The sequence below is a fragment of the Harpia harpyja genome, chromosome 12 (assembly GCF_026419915.1).
Source record: "Harpia harpyja isolate bHarHar1 chromosome 12, bHarHar1 primary haplotype, whole genome shotgun sequence".
Lineage (NCBI taxonomy): Eukaryota > Metazoa > Chordata > Aves > Accipitriformes > Accipitridae > Harpia > Harpia harpyja.
This window is the reverse complement of record NC_068951.1, coordinates 10,018,210-10,039,985: the sequence shown is the minus strand read 5'-3', so window position 1 is coordinate 10,039,985 and position 21,776 is coordinate 10,018,210. Positions and strand designations below refer to the sequence as shown.

General features: G+C 48.1%; 1 protein-coding gene across 7 annotated transcripts in view; it reads right to left on the bottom strand.

Annotated features, from left to right (window-relative positions):
• Window positions 1-11,316, bottom strand: part of GTF2I (general transcription factor IIi) — an 81,342-nt gene extending 70,026 nt beyond the window's left edge. For 5 of the 7 annotated variants that reach the window (XR_008237364.1, XM_052802730.1, XM_052802734.1 and 2 more), the window contains exon 1: window positions 11,063-11,316. The gene's annotated coding sequence lies outside the window, so the exon portion shown is untranslated. Of the gene's footprint in view, window positions 1-10,343; window positions 10,446-11,062 lie in introns of those variants that run through there. The other 2 variants (XM_052802733.1, XM_052802731.1) reach the window with 2 other exon arrangements.
• Window positions 11,317-21,776: the final 10,460 nt, after the last annotated feature.

Here is a 21,776-nt window from a genome sequence, read left to right as displayed (position 1 = left end):
ACCACCCTGCCCCAAAATCATGGCCTCAGAGAAAACAGTATCAGTAAACAGAACATTACATTTTTATTTGCATATTCTTCAGTTGTAGGGTTAACTCCAAAGCTAACTAGTCCCAATTAAGGTGCTAAAATTAAAAACTTAATTTCAGCAGTGACACAAAAAAGAGATTTAAGCCTATTCTCTGTATGTCATTCAGGAGACTTTAAACTTATTTAAGACATAAGTAATAATCAGGACTTGTTTTGCTTCTGCTGGCAGAACTGTCTATACAAGAATGAATATATTGAGAATTAAGTTTCAGCAGCTGCTAAGAGCACATTTTTCTATTGGAGTGGTGCAACCTGTTGTGTTTATGCGTATCTAAAGCAATAATTTGACATGCCTGGAGGAGGAGAGAACTGGTAGATTTAGCTGTTACAACTCCATGCACAAGTCTTGAGAAAAATCACCTCAAAAGTCAAGATAGCTCAGATAAATGAGACATTTCACAACAGTTCGATGAGACAGCTTGCTGCTCCTGCAGAACCTGGACACAGGACATGGCTCAAGTTTTCAAAGGTGACCTGTATCTTATTAGATGTGCAGACAAGTCAGGGCAGCACAAATAACCATTGCATGTGATAATGATGTACTTAAGCCACCTTAAAAAGGCCAGAAAGGTGTTGTGAAACAGGATGCCCTTTGTATAAACAATGCATGCCTCCCTAACAACTGTGCCCCTGAAGAACTAAAAGACTGATAAGAAGGGAACATCCTACTGCAGGAGGTGCCCAAAGTTGAATAATTGCTAATGGGCATGAAGTCAGCAAATATCTTAGATAACTGGAGGAAAGGTAAAGGTGGCAGGGGGAGATCACGACCACCGACTCAATTCAAGACCAAGACGACTTTCCTCCCCACCTCCTTGAGCATGCACTGTAGAATAAAAGAACACTGTATCTTTAATTCACAGTGGGGAAAACTTTAGCCCAATAGAAACTGTGGTAGATAAGCAACTACCGATAACAGTTTTGGGGAAGAACACTGGAAACTAAATATGTAAAACTAAACTGTATAAATTGCTTGCCCGTTTAGGCATGAGGTGTGCTAGCTTTGAGGGTTACCACCTAGCCCCCATCTTTGCACAAACATGAATTGGAATAAAATACCTCTGCTCTGTGTGTGTATTGGCGATTCATACGCTGGGTAAACAACCCCACTTTTGGGACAACAATAATACATGCTTACATTGGAAAAAAAATGGCACAAATTGGGGCCGGGGGGGGCAGGGTACGCAAGGCTAGCAAGACTGCAAGCTCACAACAGCCATCCAGCAGCCTTCTGGCTCTCCAGACACAGGCCGGCAAGGTTTAAACAGCTTTAAAACTGCGTTACAGATAAACTAGCAGTGGCAGAGTCAGCAGCTGTTTGAGGATGCAGGTAATGAGAGGTCTGAACCCCAGCACCAGCTACACTGAGGAGTAGGCAAACAGGTCCAGGTCTGGAAAAGGAACAAAACTTCAAGAGTGAATATAAAGGAATAACAACTGTTGAATGATGTTGGTTGCTTCAGTGACCTAAGAGAGGGTCAGCTGGGGACAGAGAGACAGAGGCTGATGGGGTTCTCTTCCAGAGGAAGAGAGGCATCTTACTTACTGCTTGTGGAATATCAGAGGGAAAAGGGAGATTATGATGTGACATAGATAAATCAATCTTCATTGAGCTATGATTTTTTGGTACCTAATAGAGTTCTCAAGCTCATCTTTGGAACTCGTCTAGGGTTAGGATGCTGACAGTGATTTTAAACATGATAGCTTTTAGACTTTTCAAAATTATAACTTAACAATCCAATATTAAAGATTAAATAGAACATAACTACACAGTTGTTCTGCATCAGTTCAACACCTCCCAAACTAGCAGTGGCACTAACGTATGTACCTACTCCATTCTAGGTGAAAAATCACACTGTAAAAACAAGAGTAAACTTATTTTCCATTTGTGAGAGACTGAAAGAGTAAACGTCTCAAACATTGTGGTGGGGCAAGTTCTGCATAACAACAAAATCTGCACAGCAAGGAACCCCAGCTGAAAAGAAGCCGATCAGCACCCATCAGCAACAGGACAGGGAAGGCATGCCCAAGGGTGGGCAGCAACCTGTTCTGATGTGCTAACAAGGCAGCTCACCGTGCATGGCCAAAGATCAAATAATGGTCATGTCTGCAGGAAAGCAGTTACTCCCCAAATGACCCCCAAGCCCACCGACCCATCTCCCAAAGGTTCTGAAAGCACAAACCACACATGACACTTAATTAGCCTAATGAGTTCGAGTGCCCACCCAAAGGAGGGGCAAGGATGATAAAAGGACACAAACCGAAGCCTCACATGCACACAGCCACAGGAACTGGACCTTTAGACCAACACTGGACCCAGGACCGGTGAAATCTCTCTCTTTTCCTTTTTCTCTCTCTTCTCCTTTTTCTCGCTTTCTCTTTCCTTTTCTATAATCCCTACACCTCATCCCTTTAAGACATAAAACTGCTGAACAAGTCTGGGACTAAGAGTGGGTCTAGCCACCCTTAGGCTCTTCTCTGAGAAGAAGTCTAGAAAGCAAGGGGGTCCACTCTGAACCTCAAGACCCAACAGGAGGGATCTCCTTATTCCCTGAATTGATGTACATGGTTACCACAGGTTACACAGGTCACTGAGCTAGTTTCATGCCAATTCCTGTTGTGAGAAACCCTTCCACCTATTGTTATGCCTCCTAAGTTCAGTTTGTTTCTGCCATGAATAAAATGTTTAACTGATCGTTTGGTGTTGTTTCACCTTAATTTAGCCCAAGGGAATTCCAAATTCAACGGGACTCCCTGGTCTGTCCAGCCTGGGTCATGACGCTATTTTGCAGAGGTACCTTTTCCAGAAAATAGACCAAGGAAATTCTAGCGATCATTTGAAGGCTGTGGATGCACAAGCACATCAGAGAAGTGCCAGCTCAGGCTTCTTCCCCCATACAGAATTGCTCCCATCCCTGAAAGGTGGTTTCTGATCCATAGGCACACAGTGAATCAAGTTGGGGAGCTTGCCAGGGAACGGGAGGAGAAGCACTCCACTGGACTGGCTCCCAGTTTGATTTACTGCACAGCCCCACAACCAGCCATCCTGGCTCAACAGAGAGGACAGCATATCCTAAGCTACCTTGCTGCTGCATGTGAGGCCACAGCCTCAGTATCTCAGAACCGCATTTGGATCAGGAGTTGGGATAGGTTATCATTGGACTACTCTGCTAATAACATTTGGAAGAGTCTTTCCAAAGTATAAAGTCATAGTGCCTTGTATTTTTAGGATACCCATTCTTTAACCAGTTTGCATGGTGCCTGTCCTGGTTTTGGCTGGGATAGAGTTAATTTTCTTTCTAGTAGCTGGTATAGTGTTATATTTTGGATTTAGTGTGAAAATAATGTTGATAACACACTGATGTTTTCATTTGTTGCCAAGTAGTGTTTAGACTAAGTCAAGGATTTTTCAGCTTCTCACACCCAGCCGGCAAGAAGGCTGGAGGGGCACAAGAAGTTGGGAGGGGACACAGCCAGGACAGCTGACCCAAACTGGCCAAAGGGGCATTCCATACCATGGGACGTCATGCCCGGTATATATATAAACTGGGGGGAGTTGGCTGGGGGGGGTGGGGATTGCTGCTCAAGAACTAACTGGGCATCAGTCAGCGAGTGGTGAGCAATTGCATCATGCATCACTTGTTTTGTATATTCCAATCCTTTTATTATTATTATTGTTATTATCATTATTATTTTCTTCCTTTCTGTCCTATTAAACTGTTTTTATCTAAACCCATGAGTTTTACCTCCCCCCCATTCTTCCCCCATCCCACTGGGGGGGGCAGGAAGTGAGTGAGCAGCTGCATGGTGTTTAGTTGCTGGCTGGGGTTAAACCACGACAGTGCCAGATCAGTGTTTAATGTAGATTCAAAAGACATCCTGTTGCACCATGACAGCACAAGAATATTTCTTCCTACCCACTTGACAGCAAGTCACATGTGAAAGATTTTTTTTCTTCCCCCCAACATTTCATCAGTTTCTCCCTTTCAAATGACAGTTTTCTCCACTATCCTTAGCTATACCACTGGGACAGCGTTTATTATTAGAAAGAGTAGGCTATGGTTCAGTAGATCTAATGAACCTGGCTGCCTTTCCAAGATCCAGCCCTTATAAAGGGTGTGACAACATCATTGCCCAACATAAATCCCCAGTGCAAAGCCTTGAAAAAAGTGTAACACCTTACCCATTACCACTGTGCTACACAAAAAGGCCAATTTAAAAACCATCGTTTTAACAATTATAAGCTGGCTGCCAGAGTACCACTTATGATATATCTATTAATCTTAATCACATATTGCTAAAAAAGAACTTCCAGATCAGTTAATATTAGTTATAATTACCTATAAATCCTTCAGTTTAACTGTGCCAAGATGAGCCTTTGCCCAAGTAAAGGCTTGTAAAAATGAACAAAGCCTTGCAAAATACACTGGTCGAGTACCGAGGATGTAGCATTTAGCCATTCCTGCCTGTGGTTTAACCCCAGTCGGCAGCTAAGGACTACACAGCCACTCACTCTCTCCTCCCCATCAGGATGGGGTGAGAATCAGAAGGGTAAAAGGGAGAAAACTCGTGGCTTGAGATAAAGACAGTTTAATAGGTAAAGCAAAAGTCACACACTCAGGCAAAGCAAACAAGGAATTCATTCACCACTTCCCATCAGCAGGCAGGTGTTCAGCCATCTCCAGGAAAGCAGGGCTACATCACATGTAATGGTGACTTGGGAAGACAAAACACCATCAGTCCCAACGTCCCCCCCTTCCTCCTTCTTCCCCCAGCTTTATATGCTGAGCATGATGCCATATGGTCTGGGATATCCCTTTGGTCAGTTGGGGTCAGCTGTCCCAGCTGTGTCCCCTCCCAAATTCTTGTGCCCGCCCCAGCCTCCTTGCTGGTGGGGTGGGGTGAGGAGCAGAAAAGGCCTTCGCTCTGTCTAAGCACTGCTCAGCAATAACAAAAACATCCCTGTGTTATCAGCACTGTTTTCAGCACAAACCCAAAACATAGCCCCATACTAGCTACTATGAAGAAAATTAACTCTATCCCAGCCAAAACCAGCATGCTGTGCTGCCTGATGAGAAGGTCACACAATATAGAGCTAAAAAACACTCTGGGTTTTCCTTTTATAAGGAGAAAAACAAAGACCAAAGCTTTTCAGGAAGCCAAATCAAACCAATGTGTATCTCACTCCACACGTTTCTTGCTAGTTTCTACTCTTAAGAACCAAAAAATAGAAATATTCAAGGTAAGAGAGAACAAAACCACAAGACACAGTTACTTTCCATCTTCCCTGTACTCATGCAGGGGCAGACATGCTAATCTTCATAAACCCACTAGTAATGGATACTCTCTCTCTAGTAGTTGCTTGTCAGACACACAAAAAGCAAAAGCAAAAAAATAATTAAGCTTTATGAAGAAAAACTGTTATTTAAGCATATAAAGAATACACATGGAAAATGAGGGGGAAAAAAAAAGATGGAATATGTGTTTCTTAGAGAAAAGTCTTAATAAGCAATAGCAACACGGTTTTACCCTTCACTAGATGCAATGCAAGCAGGTATTCCCAAAATGATACATCTATCCATTGTCTGCTACTCTCCAGAAAAGCAGCTGTGAGTGCCAAAGCATACGTCTCTCCACTAACCCCTCACCTAGCATTACAAACACTAAAACAAATCCTGCCACACTGGTGGAAAAGAGCATAACTCCCATGAACCCCAAAATACAGCTGGACGTGAGTTTGTGTGAGCTCATCCTTACACACCACTGAAGATTTGCTGCTCCCTAGGGGAAAGAAGTCCAGCTCCTGTTAGATCCCCATGGGCCACTTCTGATATTGGGGGGGGGGGGGGGGGGGAAGTTATTCTAGCAGAGTACAAAAGCACACATTTCATTACAAAGCTGGAACAAGAAGAAACATAACAAAAAATCTAACAAAGCTAGACTGCTTCTTGGCTGTTGCAGCTTTCACCCCTTGGCTTCTTTGCCTTCTGGGCCAAGGCACAATTTCAGCATATTTAGCTCTGCCCAAATATTGGCCTTCTGACAAAGGACAGAGTTGGTTCTTTCCAAAGTATACAGCTTAATACTCACAATCTCTTAAGTGCAAATGCATCTTTTTAAACAGATCTTGGCTAAAAATCTCTGTTATTTTTCCTACAATTTGTTTCAGTGATCCTGTGTTTCAGAGGAAGTTAAGTCTGACAGTTCTTAGCTAACCCAGCATAGAAACTGTTGGGATGCAAACCTACCACCACCGGTTTTTCTGATTTTCTGTAACATATCCACCGTAGCTGCAGTGCACACAGGGTTAGGAGATTCTCACCTTCACCCTCCAGCGTCTGTTCATAGCTGACCTACGCAATCCCATTAGGATGAGATATTTTCCTTGTTATGATGTCATTGATCATCTTAAAATTATACATATACTCTAGAAGAAACAATTTTCAGCTCCTTTCAACCACTAGACTGCTTACATGTAGCAGAAATACAACAAGCTTAAAAGCAAGGGTGCTCAAGACTGTGTGACACTCCTACCTTCAGATACACACAATTATTTTTTGAAAGGAAATATTTTCACCAGCCATAGCCTAAGAGAAATAGAAGCAAAGGATCTGGGAGTTCCTTCACAAAAACATTGCCAGTTCTTCACCATCTGCATCTGGTGCATGTGGATTATGAATCAATTCAGATGAGCAACATCCATGTTACCTCTGTGGAGGACCAGCCTGTTCTGAAACACAAACACTGCTGGACCACACCAAGCAAAAACAGCTCCAGATGTTGAGAGCCAGCTCAATCCAAAGCAAAGAGGCAGAGGCAGGTCTGGCAGAGTTTAACTCTGCTTATAGCCTACACCAAAAAAAGAGGGTGAAGCTTCCTGACATCAGGAACAGGAAGGAGAGACAATATGGAGATACCAGAGGGCATTTAGTCAACTCAAACCCATCTGGGTTTCTCTCTTTTGGCTTACTGCCAGCTCTTCCAGACAGAAGTTGGCTCCCTTGGAGGTACAAACCTGGACTCATTGGCTACAGAGCAGTATCATGTACATATGCATGGTCAGCTCTTAGCTAAGACTGAGCCCAGGCTGCTAACCATCCCCCAAAAATGAATAAAAACAACCCTCAAGGACAGCAGAGTAGCCCTGAAGAGGCCTTAACATGCCAGGGAGGCGCTGCCCATCTCCCTTCCACACATACTCCCTGAAGTATCTCTGTTGCCTTTTTTTCCAGCCTCTTATCTGGAGCAGCAGAGCAGCTGATTCAGGAAAAGTGCACATCATGGTTAAAGTCAACCTTCGTGCTCCTTTGCTCACTAAAAATTAAGTGTGTTTATCTCCCTAACCTTAAGCTATATCGCTTTCTAGTCCGAGACACCACGAATACAGACATGGCACTCACTGTTTCACCGGAGGAGCATGTTCCCTGGTAAGCACCCTTTTGCCATTCACACCCGACACCATTACAAGCGCAGCAACAGCGAGTGACCCATTAAACACGGCAGCTGGGACGTTTGCTGTCGCCATTTCATCCAACTCCCACTGCAGGGATTTAACTCGCAGCGGCAGAGTCAACAAGACGCAGCACTGAGCGTACACACCAGCAGTGCTACTTACGGCACCACATCCCACTCTAATTAATGAAAAGATTTGCAGAATCGTGCCACTGAAATAAAATCTCACTGTAAACCAACACACTGCCCCAAATCCCTACTGTAGTGCTCACTGATTTAAGCTTTCATTTTTTCCTCCAAGGGCAGCCAAACAGAAGGTCAGCAACCAAAGGCAGTCGGGAAAGAGAACAAGGGCCCCTAGGAAACAAAGCTCTGAGGGGAAACACCTGGTGCTCAGCACACCCGATAGCACCAAGACAGCACAAAGTCACACGAAACCAGCAGCATTTTGCTGGGGGTAGGGGGGCACAGTTCATGACACAGCTGTGAGACGCCCCCCCCCCCCCCCCCCCAAAACCAGTAATAATTAATTCCCATTTTTCTAGGTACTTTTATGATACTCAGCACCACATGATGACTTTTTAGTCAGCCTAGATGCAACTACCTCTGCTACTCTTAAGAACCGTTAAAAAAGTAAAACACGATTCCAGCAACTGTTATTCTAAAAGCACCTCCGATTTCTCTCATTCATAAGCCTGCATGTTTGCAAAGAGATATTTAAATTTGATTTTCACTATTTCTAAAGATTCCAATCCAGACCAGCATATAATCATGAAATTTTAGATAAAATGAAAATGCAGTATGTAACTAAATACATCACAAGGCAGCTATATAAAAGTGAACTTACTACCCAGTTTGGAGTAGTTAAGAAACCATTAGCATGAAACTCCATTTCTACATTAAAGCCGGACGGACTCGGGGAACAATTCACTTAGTTTTTTTAGTTTTTAAGTACGCAGTGTCCTACTGCAGCACCTAGGCATTTGTGAATTACAGTGAAACCATGTAAACAAAATGAAATATTAATCACAGCAGTCCTGACCATCTGACAATTTCTGCCTTTACCAGTATAATTATATTTACTTAGTCAACACGATAACCATGTTGAATAACAATTTACTTTAGTTCTATGTGTCCATCAACACTTACACATAATATTTGAGAAGTGAATTAGTCTAAACTCTATTAGTATTTATTTAATTATAACAGAATTGGTGTTGGCACTTTTTCCAGAGTGAGAAATTGTCCTCGCTAGTGTGAGCTGGTCCTTTGGATATCTATGTCATACTGCAACAGCCACAGGAAACAAAAGGCTCAAAGTGATTTAAGGGCAAACAAAATACCTTTAATTCCTCTGGGGTTCCCACAAAGAGCTAAACCACCTTGAAAAAAAACACGCACCTTGAAAAAAAAAATCATCCTATCAGTATATAGCCAGTACCTGAAGTGCACACCTTTGCACAGTAGCTTCATGCAGTGAACTGCCCTGTGTCCGCACCAGTGTGCTGCTGCCCATCACGGCATGTATCAGGGCACTCTGGGAAGCCTGTGAAACTAATCAACCCGTCACTCTTCAGCAGTAATCGGTCCCCTCCGTTTGGTCACTTAATTCCCTCTGCATCTCTCTCCCTTGTTCTATTGCTGTATTTAACCAAACAAACCAGAACACCAATTTCCATGGAATCAATTACGTGTGTTCTTCCTTGAATTAAAGCATTTAGGTCAATCCTATGAGAAGTCTCTCTCCACCCAGGATCCAAGACCAGAAATAGAAGTCAATCCCATAAGCAAGAGTTTGGGAATGCGTCAGTAACTTTTTGTCAGAAAATTACAAATCCACAGTCTTTCCAGAGGAACACAAGTTTCAATCAAACTTCTATGAAAAGGTTTCATATCCTGATGGATAAGACAAAGGGCTGTCAGTAGCCTCTTAACAGGCCGTACAGGGGACAAACTTTTATGCCATATAATTTACCTAATGGATATACAAGCCTTTCTTTTGGTTGGGGGGGTTTGGTTTTTTGGGGGGGGGGAGGGGGTGTTTTTTTAAATACGTTTCATAAGGTTTTATTATTTTAATTGCAGAGTTAAAGTTAGACAAGCAGAAACAAATATTAGGTATACTTAAAAACATAGTCTAAAAGTTCCTCCTTGTTGTGAGACATTAACTGAAAGATTTGTACATGCTGACGACAACTCATCTACATCATTACCTTACAAGAGGATGGCTGCACTCATTGAACAGTCACCATGAGGATGTTTCTCTCAAGCAACTTACACACCAAACCGTTGGCAAAAGAAGCCTTCAAATAAAGAGCTGGAAACACAAGAGGTGATACCCAAAACACTGTGACGATTAAAAACATTGCCACGAATCCAAGAGAGGCCGGTAATGTTACACATCCACACAGGTGTACTATTTTACATCGACCTCACTTAAACATCAGGTCGACAGACTCCTGTAACAATTCTTTCCTGCCGGCTAGGGAAGTCCTCCGCTGCCGGCCGTGCTGCTGCACATCACCCCACCTTTGCTGGATGCCTGCCTCGAGCACCCCCTCTGCAGAAGCGGGTCTCTCTGCCGAGCTCTCCTGCCCTAACGCTCTCCCCCAGGCAATCTGCTCCCCTTGACAGCTGACTGGAGCGCAGGGAGACACTGAAGCGCTAGACTGAATTCACAGTTAAGTCGCCTGGTATATGGAAGAGGGAAAAAAAAAAAAGGGGGGGGACTAAACGCCTCTAAATTTTAAGAAAAAAAAAAAGTCATTCTGCTTACTAGACGTAACTCCACGCACTCCTCACCTGAGCTGCCTCTGCACTTCCTCCCCGGCGCCCGGGCACTGGCCTACACCGGTCTGCGCTGTCCCAGGGCAGGGGCTCGGCCCTCACCCCGAGCCCACAACCCCAAACGCGCACCCTCCCCCTCGACCCCGCGGGCGGGCCGCCCGGCCCCGCCATGGCGGAAGGAGCCGCCGCCCCCCAGGCAGGGTCCCGCCAAGGCCCTTCGGGGGCGGGGGCGGCGGGTCCCACCGCAGCTCCTTCGCATAGCCCGCCCCGCCCCTTCCCGCCCGCGCCCAATCGCCGCCGCCCCGCGCAGGCCTCCGGCACGTGCGCGCTGCCCCGCCAGCCAATGGGAGGCGGCGGCACGGCGGCAGCGCCCCCTCCTCGCAGCGGCCGGGGTCCCGGGGGAGGGGGCGGTGAAGGGCGCGGAGCCCCGCCCCGCCCCCCCCAACACCGCGCGCGGGGCGCTGAGGAGGGGGCACGCAGTCCCTCCCCCCGCCCCCGCCAGGACCGCGCGGACAGCGCGCGGACAGCCGCCCCGCCGCGCCCCCGGCCCCTCCCGCAGCCCGCCGAGCGGCGGCAGGAGCTCCCCCCGCCCCCCCGGGGGATGCGGCGCCCGCCCCCCCTCCCCCGCGCTCCGGGCCGGGGCGGGGGGTCTGCCCTCAGGGACCCGCGGGGTAACAGTCCCGTCCCCCGCCCCGGCTCGTACCGGGGAGGCCCGATCCCGCCCTCCCACTCACCCGCCGCCGGGCGCGGGCAGCCCGGTCCCGCTATCTGGAGGCGAGGAGGCGCCGCCGGGCTGCGGGAGGAGGCCCGGGGCTGGGGGGGGGGGGGGAGCAGCGGCGGAGCCCCGCTGGCAGGGGCCGGTTTACTCCCGCGGCCTCTCGGCGGCTGGCGGGGCAGCGGGCGCGGCGATGGGCCCGGCCGCCGCACGGCCCCGCTTTTCCCCTCACGGTCTCGGGCTGAGCCCAGCGCCGCTCCGGGGGAGGGGAGGGGAGGGGGGGAGGTCTTTTTGTTCCCAGAGCCCCGGGCGCGCAGGCGCGCCCGTCGCGGGGGCCGCCGGGAGCTGTAGTCCGCCGGCGGCGGCCGGGCCGGGCCGAGGGGAGAGCGGCGGACTGCGGCTCCCGCCGTGCCCCGCGCGGGGAGGGGGCGGACGGAGCCCTGCGCCGAGAGGGGGAGCGGAGCCGGCGCGGCGCTGGCCGCTCGGGCGGGTGCGGGCGAGGGGGCTCGGGCGGAAGATGGCCGAGCGCGGGGGGGGGGGGGGAGGCTGCCTCCCTCCGCCCCGCGCCCTCAGACCGCCGCCGCCGCCCCGGGAGGGCTCCGCCGCCGGCGGGCCGTCCCCCGCCCTCCTTCCCCGCGGCCTGGCCCGGGGGAGCGAGGGGAGCTGCCGGCTGCCCCGCGGGGCCTCGCCGTGTCAGCTCACCCCTTTCGTGGCTGAGGGCCCGTCGCGCTGGTCGGGTGAGCGGCGGCGAGCCCCGAAAACGCCTCCGCATGTCGGAGCCGGCGGCTCCTTCCTCCCCGCCCCGGTGCGGCTCCGGTGCGCGGTGCTGCCCGGCCGGCCCTGGCAGAGGCCTCGGCTCGGCAGCCCCGCGGCGTTCCCTCCCTTCCCGCAAAAACCGGCCGGGTTTAACACCCGGAGCCTCTCCCGGGTGCTCCAGAACCAACACTGGGGGCAACAGCCTCCGGCAAGCAGAAAGCCCGCTTTTGGTTTAATAAAGAACTTCGTAGCAAAACAATTATTTCCCCTGTTGCTGCCGGTGAGGTTATTACTTTTACAAAGGTGCTCGGCGGAATTGATGCCGTCTGTGAGACCTGTTCACCTGGGCATAACCAGGCAAACCTTTCAGCCGGCGTCGCTATTCTTTTCCTTTGAATCTAGGTTCCGTGTGGTAGATGTGGATAGGAAGTTTTCCATTCAAAGGCAAACATTGCATTTCAAAATCGGTTCCAAATCAAAAGAACTGCTGTTAAAACCAGCTAGTTTTTAAATCAAACTTTCATTTTTGTAAATACCGAGATTTTGTTTGTAGTGTGTATAGGGCTGTTACGATGTCTATAAAACTCTTAATGGTATTTTTGAAACGTTAACAGCATGTTTAAGGTTGGTCAAGAGTAACCACCGAACACTACGAGCGCAAGTAAATCTAATTTGTAAAGGAAACGGAAGTGTGCTTAGTTGAAAGCATCTAGCTTCCTCCTAGGTGCAATAAATAGCTATAAATCAAATGGGGGAATAAAGCTCAGAAGCTGCCTGCTGGGAAAGGACCCTGCAGGAGACGCTTTGGCCGTCCCCACACCATCACTCTTGAGGCTATGGACTTTGTGCAAAAAACATCTGTCTGCAAACGCTGACCAGCGTCCCCTGAGCAAACGGTCCGAGTGATTCAAGATGTTGTGGCTCTCAGTGGTTCCTTGCCAATGTTGAGCTGGACGTAACTGTTCTTATCATTTACATTGTGGGAAAGGAGACAGAAGCAAGCATCCTGCAGTGGCCTAGCAAAAAAACCCCCCAAAAATCCCCCAAAACCCAGCAACCCATCCCCCCGCAAAATTCCCCAAAACACCCAACAGACAAAAAAAAGCCACCACCCACTTTCATCAGCCGCTTAACCTAAACCAGAAGATTTCACCCTGTGGCACTTGGGTGGTTCCTTTTTGCGGATCCTGTGGAGGCAAAGGCATAACCTCTTGTGAAGGGCTTTAGCACGAGGGACACCAAATCTTTCTAAGCAGCCACAACTATTTTCTAAATCAGTATGTCAGCTCTCTGCAGTTTAGATGGCATTTTTAGTGGAAGGCATCGCTCCATGGTAGCAGCATGCTGTCACCTTCCAGCTGTACCTTACTGCACACACAGCCCATACTGGCCATTTCACACACATTTAGATGTTCCAAGTACGCCCTGTTCAAAAGTTACTCAAGCAAATCCTCCCGGAAGACAGGAGGAGTTTTACCTGCCTAAGACATGGAAGCTCATTGCCAGGACATCATTCAGGGGCTGCATCCGGACCCTTGTCCTGCAGGTATGGACTGCTCCTGGTCACAGAGAAGATGCCCTTTTGGTTACACAGCATCGCATCATGATTTAGTTTGAGAGTTGTACATGTCAGCTGCTTCCCGCTGGTAAGACCATCGTTGCCGTGGCTCATTTGCTACCATGTGGGTCCTCGGAAGAGCGGAAGTTCGGTATTTCTCCGGGAGAAGATTCTTCCCACTCTTCTGTATCCCTCTCTACCACCTGATCCAGCCACATGAGCTATGGAGCTGAATAAAGTTTAGGAGTTAACGGAAGTGAGTTAACTTAAGTCATGCTTTATGTGGAATAATGTTTACCCATTGCGGTTACGAGATGACTAACTGAAAAATTAGTTCCTTAAGGCTTCTAAATCCATCGGAGACATTCACTGGGTGTTGTAAATCAATGCTCAGACTAGAAATAACTTGTATGTTTTTCGTAGCTAGAGTAATTAACAACTGTAACATATTACCATAGACCACGAGAATTTCTCCATCAGTGCAGAGCCTGGAAATTCAAGCAGCTCCCTTCTAGAAAAGACATCCAGCTTGACATACAGTCTCTGTGGATTTTTACCAGCAGATTCCTGAACTGGCTGTTATATATAACATTTGACCAGTTAATCTTGATGATAGTCTTTCTAAGTTTAAAATTCAAGGTCAGATCTTCTGGCAGAAAAGACTTTGATCTAAATTCCTTGGTTTAAAGTATTTTGTATTGCTTTGCTTTTCCCTTTACTAGTTAACCAGCTGGGCTTCAGCTACAGATTGAAAAAGATTTTCACACGACTACAAGGCAAGGAAAACATTTTTCTTAAACAAGGGAGCCAGACTGTGAAACCAAAAACGTTGGAAGAGAAGAGTTGAATTCAGTTATTATTATCACCATTTTTAAAAAAGAGATAAATTCTATTTCAAGCTCATAGCTGCCTTCTGAAATGAAATTGAGACCAATACATACGGTTTATCTTTTTTACCTACTCATTAGTTTGGGGAATTATTCTGTTTCATCCCCAGAAACTTGTATTATTCTCTTTAGCACTCACAAGAGCGAGGCTGTCTTTATCAGAAGGCTTTGTTTCACTACATGCAAGAAGTTACAAATTTAACCTCAAGCTAAGCATAGCATAGGGGATTTCAATCAACTCGCCCTTGAAGTTTCTATGGGTAAATCTAAATATCCTTGACAACTTCCATCTAACATCTGAGAGTCTGAAAACCTTGATGTATGCCTGTTGAAACTATTGGATTCCTCAAAAATTTGTGAAGGGGCAAGGGCAAGTAGAAACCAACCAGTCTTACACTGATCACCATAGACCTGCTTTTCCAGGCAGAAAAACTTTGAAACCCCTGCAAAAACTTCACGCGCGGAGGGTTCAGATCCAATCTCAGTTCTTCCGCCCGGTACTGCCTTATCTTTGTCCAGCATGGGCCACGTGGCTCAGTTTGCCAGCCTTTACTTGGTGTCTTGCCATCTCTTTCCCAAAGTGCCTTAGTTCCAGGATTCACATGTATAACCTTTGAACAGAGGGCAAGTGCAGAGGGAAAGGAAGGAGGAAGCCCTAACCTCTCAGAAAAAAACAGCGCAGAATTATATTGTATTTTGTGCAGAAGTCAGACTGCAGTGTCTGGAAGCTATGTGCAAATCTGTCAGACCCTCAGAGCAGGGGGTTTGTAGTTCCTCACTGTGACAGTTTCTTTTATATGTAAATAGAATCCCTTTCCTTCTCCCAATTTATTTTTTTAATTGCAACTCCCAAACCACTATAGCTCCACTACAGCCCAGGAGCAGCAACGTGCTCTTTGTACCAGAGAACAGTAGTGATGACAGACCAGAACAAGACTATAGTGATCCACATTTTTCCGGCACACGGCTCCAGATAAGCTTATTTCATGCTCCTTTACCAATTTTCCTTTGCTCCAGTTGCCTAGATTCCTCTGCAGTTTTCTTTCGCTAAGCTTTTTCTCCGTTAGATAGTAAATAAGGACATCCTGTATTTTTCGTTTGAACATGGTGCACGTGATAAAGATAGTGAACACATGGGCAGTACAAATATTTGGCTAGTAAAAGCACAGGCACCATTTTCTCCTATCATTTACTCCTGTGCTCTCAGTTAAGGATGTCCTGGGAAGTTTAGCAAGGGAGGAGGTACTAGAATGTCTTGGCTCTCCCCTCCACGTCCTCCCAGAGTGATGATCTTAAATCAAGTTCCTTCTATTACCATCATTTTTAATGACAATATAACATCTATAGAGCAGGCAGAATTCTGTACTGTAACTCTTCAAAAGAAGAAGAAAGCATTTAAAAATAATTCACCTTTTGTGACAGAGGGTTACAGTGACAGTAAATATGCATTTTTCCAAAGATCAGGAATAAAAAAAAAAACCCAACTTGACACGCTATCCAAAATTGCAGATGCTAGCAATAGGTCATGGGGACCCCTATACGCATCTACTTATAGCACAAAAGAAGTTGCCACTTTGAAAATACCTGGCAAATCTGTGCAGTAAGATGCTTCGATGAGCACAGTAGTTAATGGGGACATTAAAAGTATCTGCGGCTGCTGAGTAATTATCCACGTCTCAAAATGGTCGCTGCACTTGCAGGCTTGTACAGACATTGCTGCATCAGCTTGTGCTTCCCAAATTTTCCTCCCAGCCATACCAGCCAGGGACCAAGTGTTTCTAAAATGAAAGCCGAGACGGTTGTGCACAAGATGGCAGAATGGGAGATGTGCCAGCATCCCGCCACGCGCTCCTGGGCCGGCTCCAGCCCAGCGCCAGGCTTGGGCCGGCGCTGCAAAGAGTCCCGGGCAGCAGAAAGGACAAAGTGAGCAAACACGAAACGCAATCGTTCACATCTACTGCAGGCGCACTGCAAATTAATTCAGCTGTATAACAAAGATCTTCAAGCGACGCAGAAGCCAGCAGGGCTTGTGCCTCCTATGTTCAGCCAATTCCTCAAATAAACTTAAATTATTTTTTTGCTATTAGGAGGCAATTAGATCAGGAGTTTGCCAGCGATGCTTTGTCATCCAAGAGAGGGTTTTCGGTTTTTTTTTTTGGTTTGGGTTGGGTTTTTCTTCCCCCTTCATGCTCCTCACTAAGAAATCCTTGCCAGTGTAATTATGGAGCCTAGATGAAGCCGTTGACAAACAGACCAGCAGTTTGGGCACCTATGTTTTTGATATGAATACCCACACTACTGAAGGCTGAAAAGGGATTCTTGTACTTGTTTGCAATAAAAGACAACAGACATTTCTACTTGACCCACGTTTCTAAAGGAAAGGAGATTGGGAGCGTTTTTGCTTTACATTATAGAACAATTTCATTGGCAGCTAAACTGTAAAAAATGTGTTTATACGAAAGTAAAAAAATGTCAACAAACCCAATAAACATTTTAGGGGATTGCCTGTGTTCAGGTTATGGTTCCAGTCCAGTCTTCCTTGACACTGTCCATCCCTTCCCCTTACGTACTCCTGCCTGCACAAGCTGTGCGGGGGGTGGCCAGGGACCATGGCAGGGAGGAGGTGGCAGCAGGCTGGCTGCGATGGGGATCACCTTCTAGGGTTAGGAGCTCTTCAGCAGGTCTGTTCCAAACCTGACCGGCACCTGGATCTACTCACCTCCCCCGGGCACAGCAACTTCTCCCAAGGGGCCAAAAGCCACCTGAAAGTGATGGTGAAGGAGTTTAAAACTGAGCAGCAAGGAACAGCCCGGTGTTCCTAGCGGGGAGCCCAGGACATGGGAGCACTCTGCCCTGATCATCTCGGTGGCGAGAAGTCAAAGCCAGATGCAGTTTTCCTCAGCTGCAAAGCTGGGTATTTTTTGTGCAAACTAACCATTCAGCATTCCTCACCGAGGGAGAGCGTGTTTGTCCACATCCATCACTGTCCTTCCCGGAGAGGTGCCTGGCAGCGCCGGCATGAGCAGCACGTCAGCACTCCACAGAGGAGCTTTCTCGCACATCAATGCCATCCTCTGCAGAGGCTTCCCGAGGCAAACACAGGGCCATCTTATTTATTTTTGGCTGAACACAGTCAGCTGTCACTATCACTTATATGCCTGCAGATCTATTAGTGCTTCTAAACGCAATCAGCCTATTGCGTCCTTATCTCCAATTATTCTGCACTCAGGTCTATCGACATTTGGGTGTGAAGAAGAGGGTCTTTTTTTGTCCTGGTTGCAACAGAAGACAGATTTACTCATGCAGACATCAGCAACATCACCAGCAGCTTAAAATGAGCCATTCATATCAGTAGAGCAACTGCGAGGAAGCTTGCTGCCGTAGACAAGTCAGATGCACCTCTTTCCTGAGGATTTTATAATCCTTTATAAGACCCTGAGCCTGCAGTCCACTCTCCGTAGACTGACATCAGCACTGCCAGGGTCTATCCTAAAGCTGGAGGTTTCCAAGCTGGCAAGCCAATGTGGTATCTTTATAACAGAGAAGAAGTCCTGTGCCACCACATAGCAAAGCAGTGATGGTGCTACATGCGGCAGTGGTGGTTGTTTTCTTAGTTCGCCTCATCTGTTTGGAAATCAGTTGTGTTGATTTAGTCAGAGAAATGGGGAAAGTGATTCAGAGAAAGCTCTGAAGTGGGACGGGAGGAGAGATCATCGTCACAGACCACTCAACGGCAGCTGCTTCTCGGGGCTTTCCCAGGATGGGCCATGCCCTGGGTGCAGCAGCACCTTGCTGGTGGGTGATGCTGGATTGCACCCGGGCACACCCCCATGCAGGTGCCAGAAGCAATTCCTTGGTGTTCACACAACATAAGACCCGAGAGAACAAGCCCAGTGGGTCCAAACCAGCTCAGACATCTCAGCTTGGGTTCAGCAGGACCAACGCCAAAGCAGAGCTGGGGCACGACCGAAGGAGTCCTCATTGCTTTCCCCAGCACAGGTCACCTGTGACCCTCCCAGCTCTTCCAAACCCCAGGAGGAGAACTGCAGGGCAGGTCTGCACAAACCTTTAGAGCTGTGTGTCCAGACGACCAAGAAGAAGAGCAGGAAGTCTCCATGAAACATGCCTGCCTACCCCAAGCACTTCCCCAGAGCGAGCCCTGGGTTACACAGGCAGGGCCTGTTACACAGCTCAGGCTGTGCGGCTGGGTCACGGCGCAGGTGGACACTACTATGGTTGTGCAGAGGTGGCCCAAGAAGGGAACAGGACAAGCACAGGCAACGCTTTCCCCAAGTACTCACCCAGATCCCAGGTATTTTGGGGAGGTTCCCACACCCGATGTGGTTTGCCAGCTTGGTAGCCCTCAACAGATCTTGCTTCCAAGTTACTTCTCCAGCCTCCCCTTGAGCCCACACAAACTTTCCATGGCATCCTTTGGCACAGAGTTGCACAGATGCCTCCCTGATTCTTGATGAACTGTTCCCAGCACCCTTCTTCTCCTCCCTTTTCCCTTAAAAAGCTGCTGCCCAGGCCCTTCTCAGAGAGTTATTAATGTGCAGGTTAACAAGGAGCCTCGTTACCCTCCTGTGACCACACAGCTGCTACCAGGGGAGACCTCCAGCAGTCTTCTCTGCCACCATTTGCCATTAGCAAAACAGGGCAAAGCAGAGCTCCCTCCTCCCCGAGCCTGCCGACGGCAGCGGACGTGCCGCAGCCCTGCGTCTCCAAATCCCGCAGGCGGTGATGAAATCCCAGCCCCTGCCATGAGGATTGTGAAGCCATTTTAGTAAGACAAATGGTCTTGCTGGGGATTCGGCCTGTCCCTTCCAGGAGTGCCCATTTCATAATCTTATTGGGGAAAAAATTAATAAATAACTTTAATGATGGCTCACAGAGATTCATTCCACTTAAACATCACCCCTCAAAAAACCCCACTCATGAAAAGACATTAATCTCCGCATGAGAGCGTGTCAGTTCAGTTCAGCTACATCAATCTGCCTTTATACCCCACGGACCTGTTAATCTGAGTCTGAGACAGCTGTTTAATACATTCATTTAACAAAAGACTTAGATACTCCGCTGGCAGTGTCTTCGTGAATTACAGCACCACAGCTCCATCCCCCCGATTGACCCCGGAGCCTCCAGTGTCACTGCTGCCCACCAGCTCTCCCGTCCAGCAGCACCAGCACATCAGTGGGGGGTCTTTCTCTGGATTAGGTAATCCTAATCAATAGGACTACCCATTTAACCTGAACAGTGAGCCATTAACCAGAGAAAATAATCCAAGAGGTGGCAAAGCACAAGTTATATGTTATATATAAGTTATGTGGGGGATGGAAAGCACCGAACACCCTGTGTGGTTTGAGCACAGTGGTCTTCCGGCAGTGCCGGGGGAAGGAAAGCCATGGCCGAAGGTCACGCAACTTGCAGACACATGAACTAAATAAAAGCCATTGCTCTGTCGAGTAGCTGCCACTCCTGGAAAGACTCCGGGTGTCCGCTCTGCCAAAGAGCCTGCACAGAAACCTGTGCCTGCTTCTCACTGGGACCACAGAAAATTTTGGTATGGAAAAGCATCTGCTGGGCTGTCCTCCCCCTTGCACCCTCCTGCACAGGGGCACACAGTGGGCCTTAAACCCCGCTACAGCCGGGCGGGCACATGGGGAAAGTGCTGAGTGTACAAGTGTACTCTTCGCTGGGTGAAAAACTGGCTGGATGGCCGAGCCCAGAGGGTAGTGGTGAATGGGGTGAAATCCAGTTGGCGGCGGGTCACGAGTGGTGTTCCCCAGGGCTCGGTGTTGGGCCCTGTTCTGTTTAATATCTTTATTGATGATTTGGATGAGGGGATTGAGTGCACCCTCAGCAAGTTGCAGATGACACCAAGTTGGGAGGCAGGGTCGATCTGCTTGAGGGTAGGGAGGCTCTACAGAGAGATCTGGACAGGCTGGATCGATGGGCTGAGGCCAATTGTATGAAGTTTAACAAGGCCAAATGCCGGGTCCTGCACTTGGGTCACGGCAACCACATGCAGCGCTACAGGCTTGGGGAAGAGTGGCTGGAAAGCTGCCCGGCAGAGAAAGACCTGGGGGTGCTGGTTGACAGCCGGCTGAATATGAGCCAGCAGTGTGCCCAGGTGGCCAAGAAGGCCAACAGCATCCTGGCCTGTATCAGGAACAGTGTGGCCAGCAGGAACAGGGAGGTGGTTGTTCCCCTGTACTCGGCACTGGTGAGGCCGCACCTCGAGTCCTGTGTTCAGTTTTGGGCCCCTCACTACAGCAAAGACATTGAGTTGCTGGAGCGTGTCCAGAGAAGGGCAACCAAGTTGGTGAGGGGCCTTGAGCACAAGTCTTATGAGGAGCGGCTGAGGGATCTGGGGTTGTTTAGTCTGGAGAAAAGGAGGCTGAGGGGAGACCTTATCACTCTCTACAGCTACCTGAAGGGGGGTTGTAGTGAGGTGGGTGCTGGTCTCTTCTGTCAGGTGGCTGGAGATAGGACAAGAGGAAATGGCCTCAAGTTGCAGCAAGGGAGATTTAGGTTGGATATTAGGAAAAATTTCTTTACTGAGAGGGTTGTCAGACATTGGAATAGGCTGCCCAGGGAAGTGGTTGAGTCACCATCCCTAGAGGTATTCAAAAAGCGAGTGGACAGGGTACTTCAGGACATGGTTTAGTGGGCATGGTTGATGGTTGGACCGATGATCTTGAAGGTCTTTTCCAACCGAAATGGTTCTATGATTCTGAGCCCCGGCCGGAGCCGCCTGGGGGGGTTCCTGGGGCAGGCAAGCCTTGGCACCACCGGGACAGAGCCTCCCACGCCACTTCAGCCTCCATTTCATTAGCTTCATCCTTTGATAAGCAACACGCTTTAAGCTGTATAGGCTACAAAGGACTACATGTAAGGTATATGCTAGCCATACTGCTTCACGTGCTGCTGGAAGGGGCTAGTTACTGCGGGGGGGTGGGTGTAACGACTGCTGGAGAATAGCCTGAAACTTGATTGTATCTCAAATCAAGTCTTATTTTGCCATCAGCTGAACTCTTCAAAAGTAAAAATAAAAAAAACCACCCAAAGAAGGAAGCGAGACCTTGCGCTTGGCTGCATTATTAGTTTCCTGGCCTTGCCGTGGCATCAGGGGAGGGAGGTTTCTGCAGGCACCCAGCTGGCTGTGCCGGCCCATCGAGCTGCAGCCCACAACCCCTGATTGCTCCAAAAGGGTTTGCAAAGTGTTTCCTCGCAAATGCATTCGGGCTTCTGAATAAAAGCACAGATGCTGTTTATGCTGTTCTCTAGCATCTCGGTGCACTATGTTTTTTAAAAATGATTTGAATCAAAGCTCTCATTCTTTAATTAAACTTCATTTAGCTGCCATCTGCCTGGGATCAAAATGGCTTCATGTTTTGCAACTCTTAATGAGGATTGTTATTGGATTTGTAAACACATAAACAAAACAAAAAAAACCCAACCCACCAAAGTCTTTGAAAAGTAATAAATGAGAAACGTGGCTCAAGTGTTAAGATCTGCATCTTCACTTG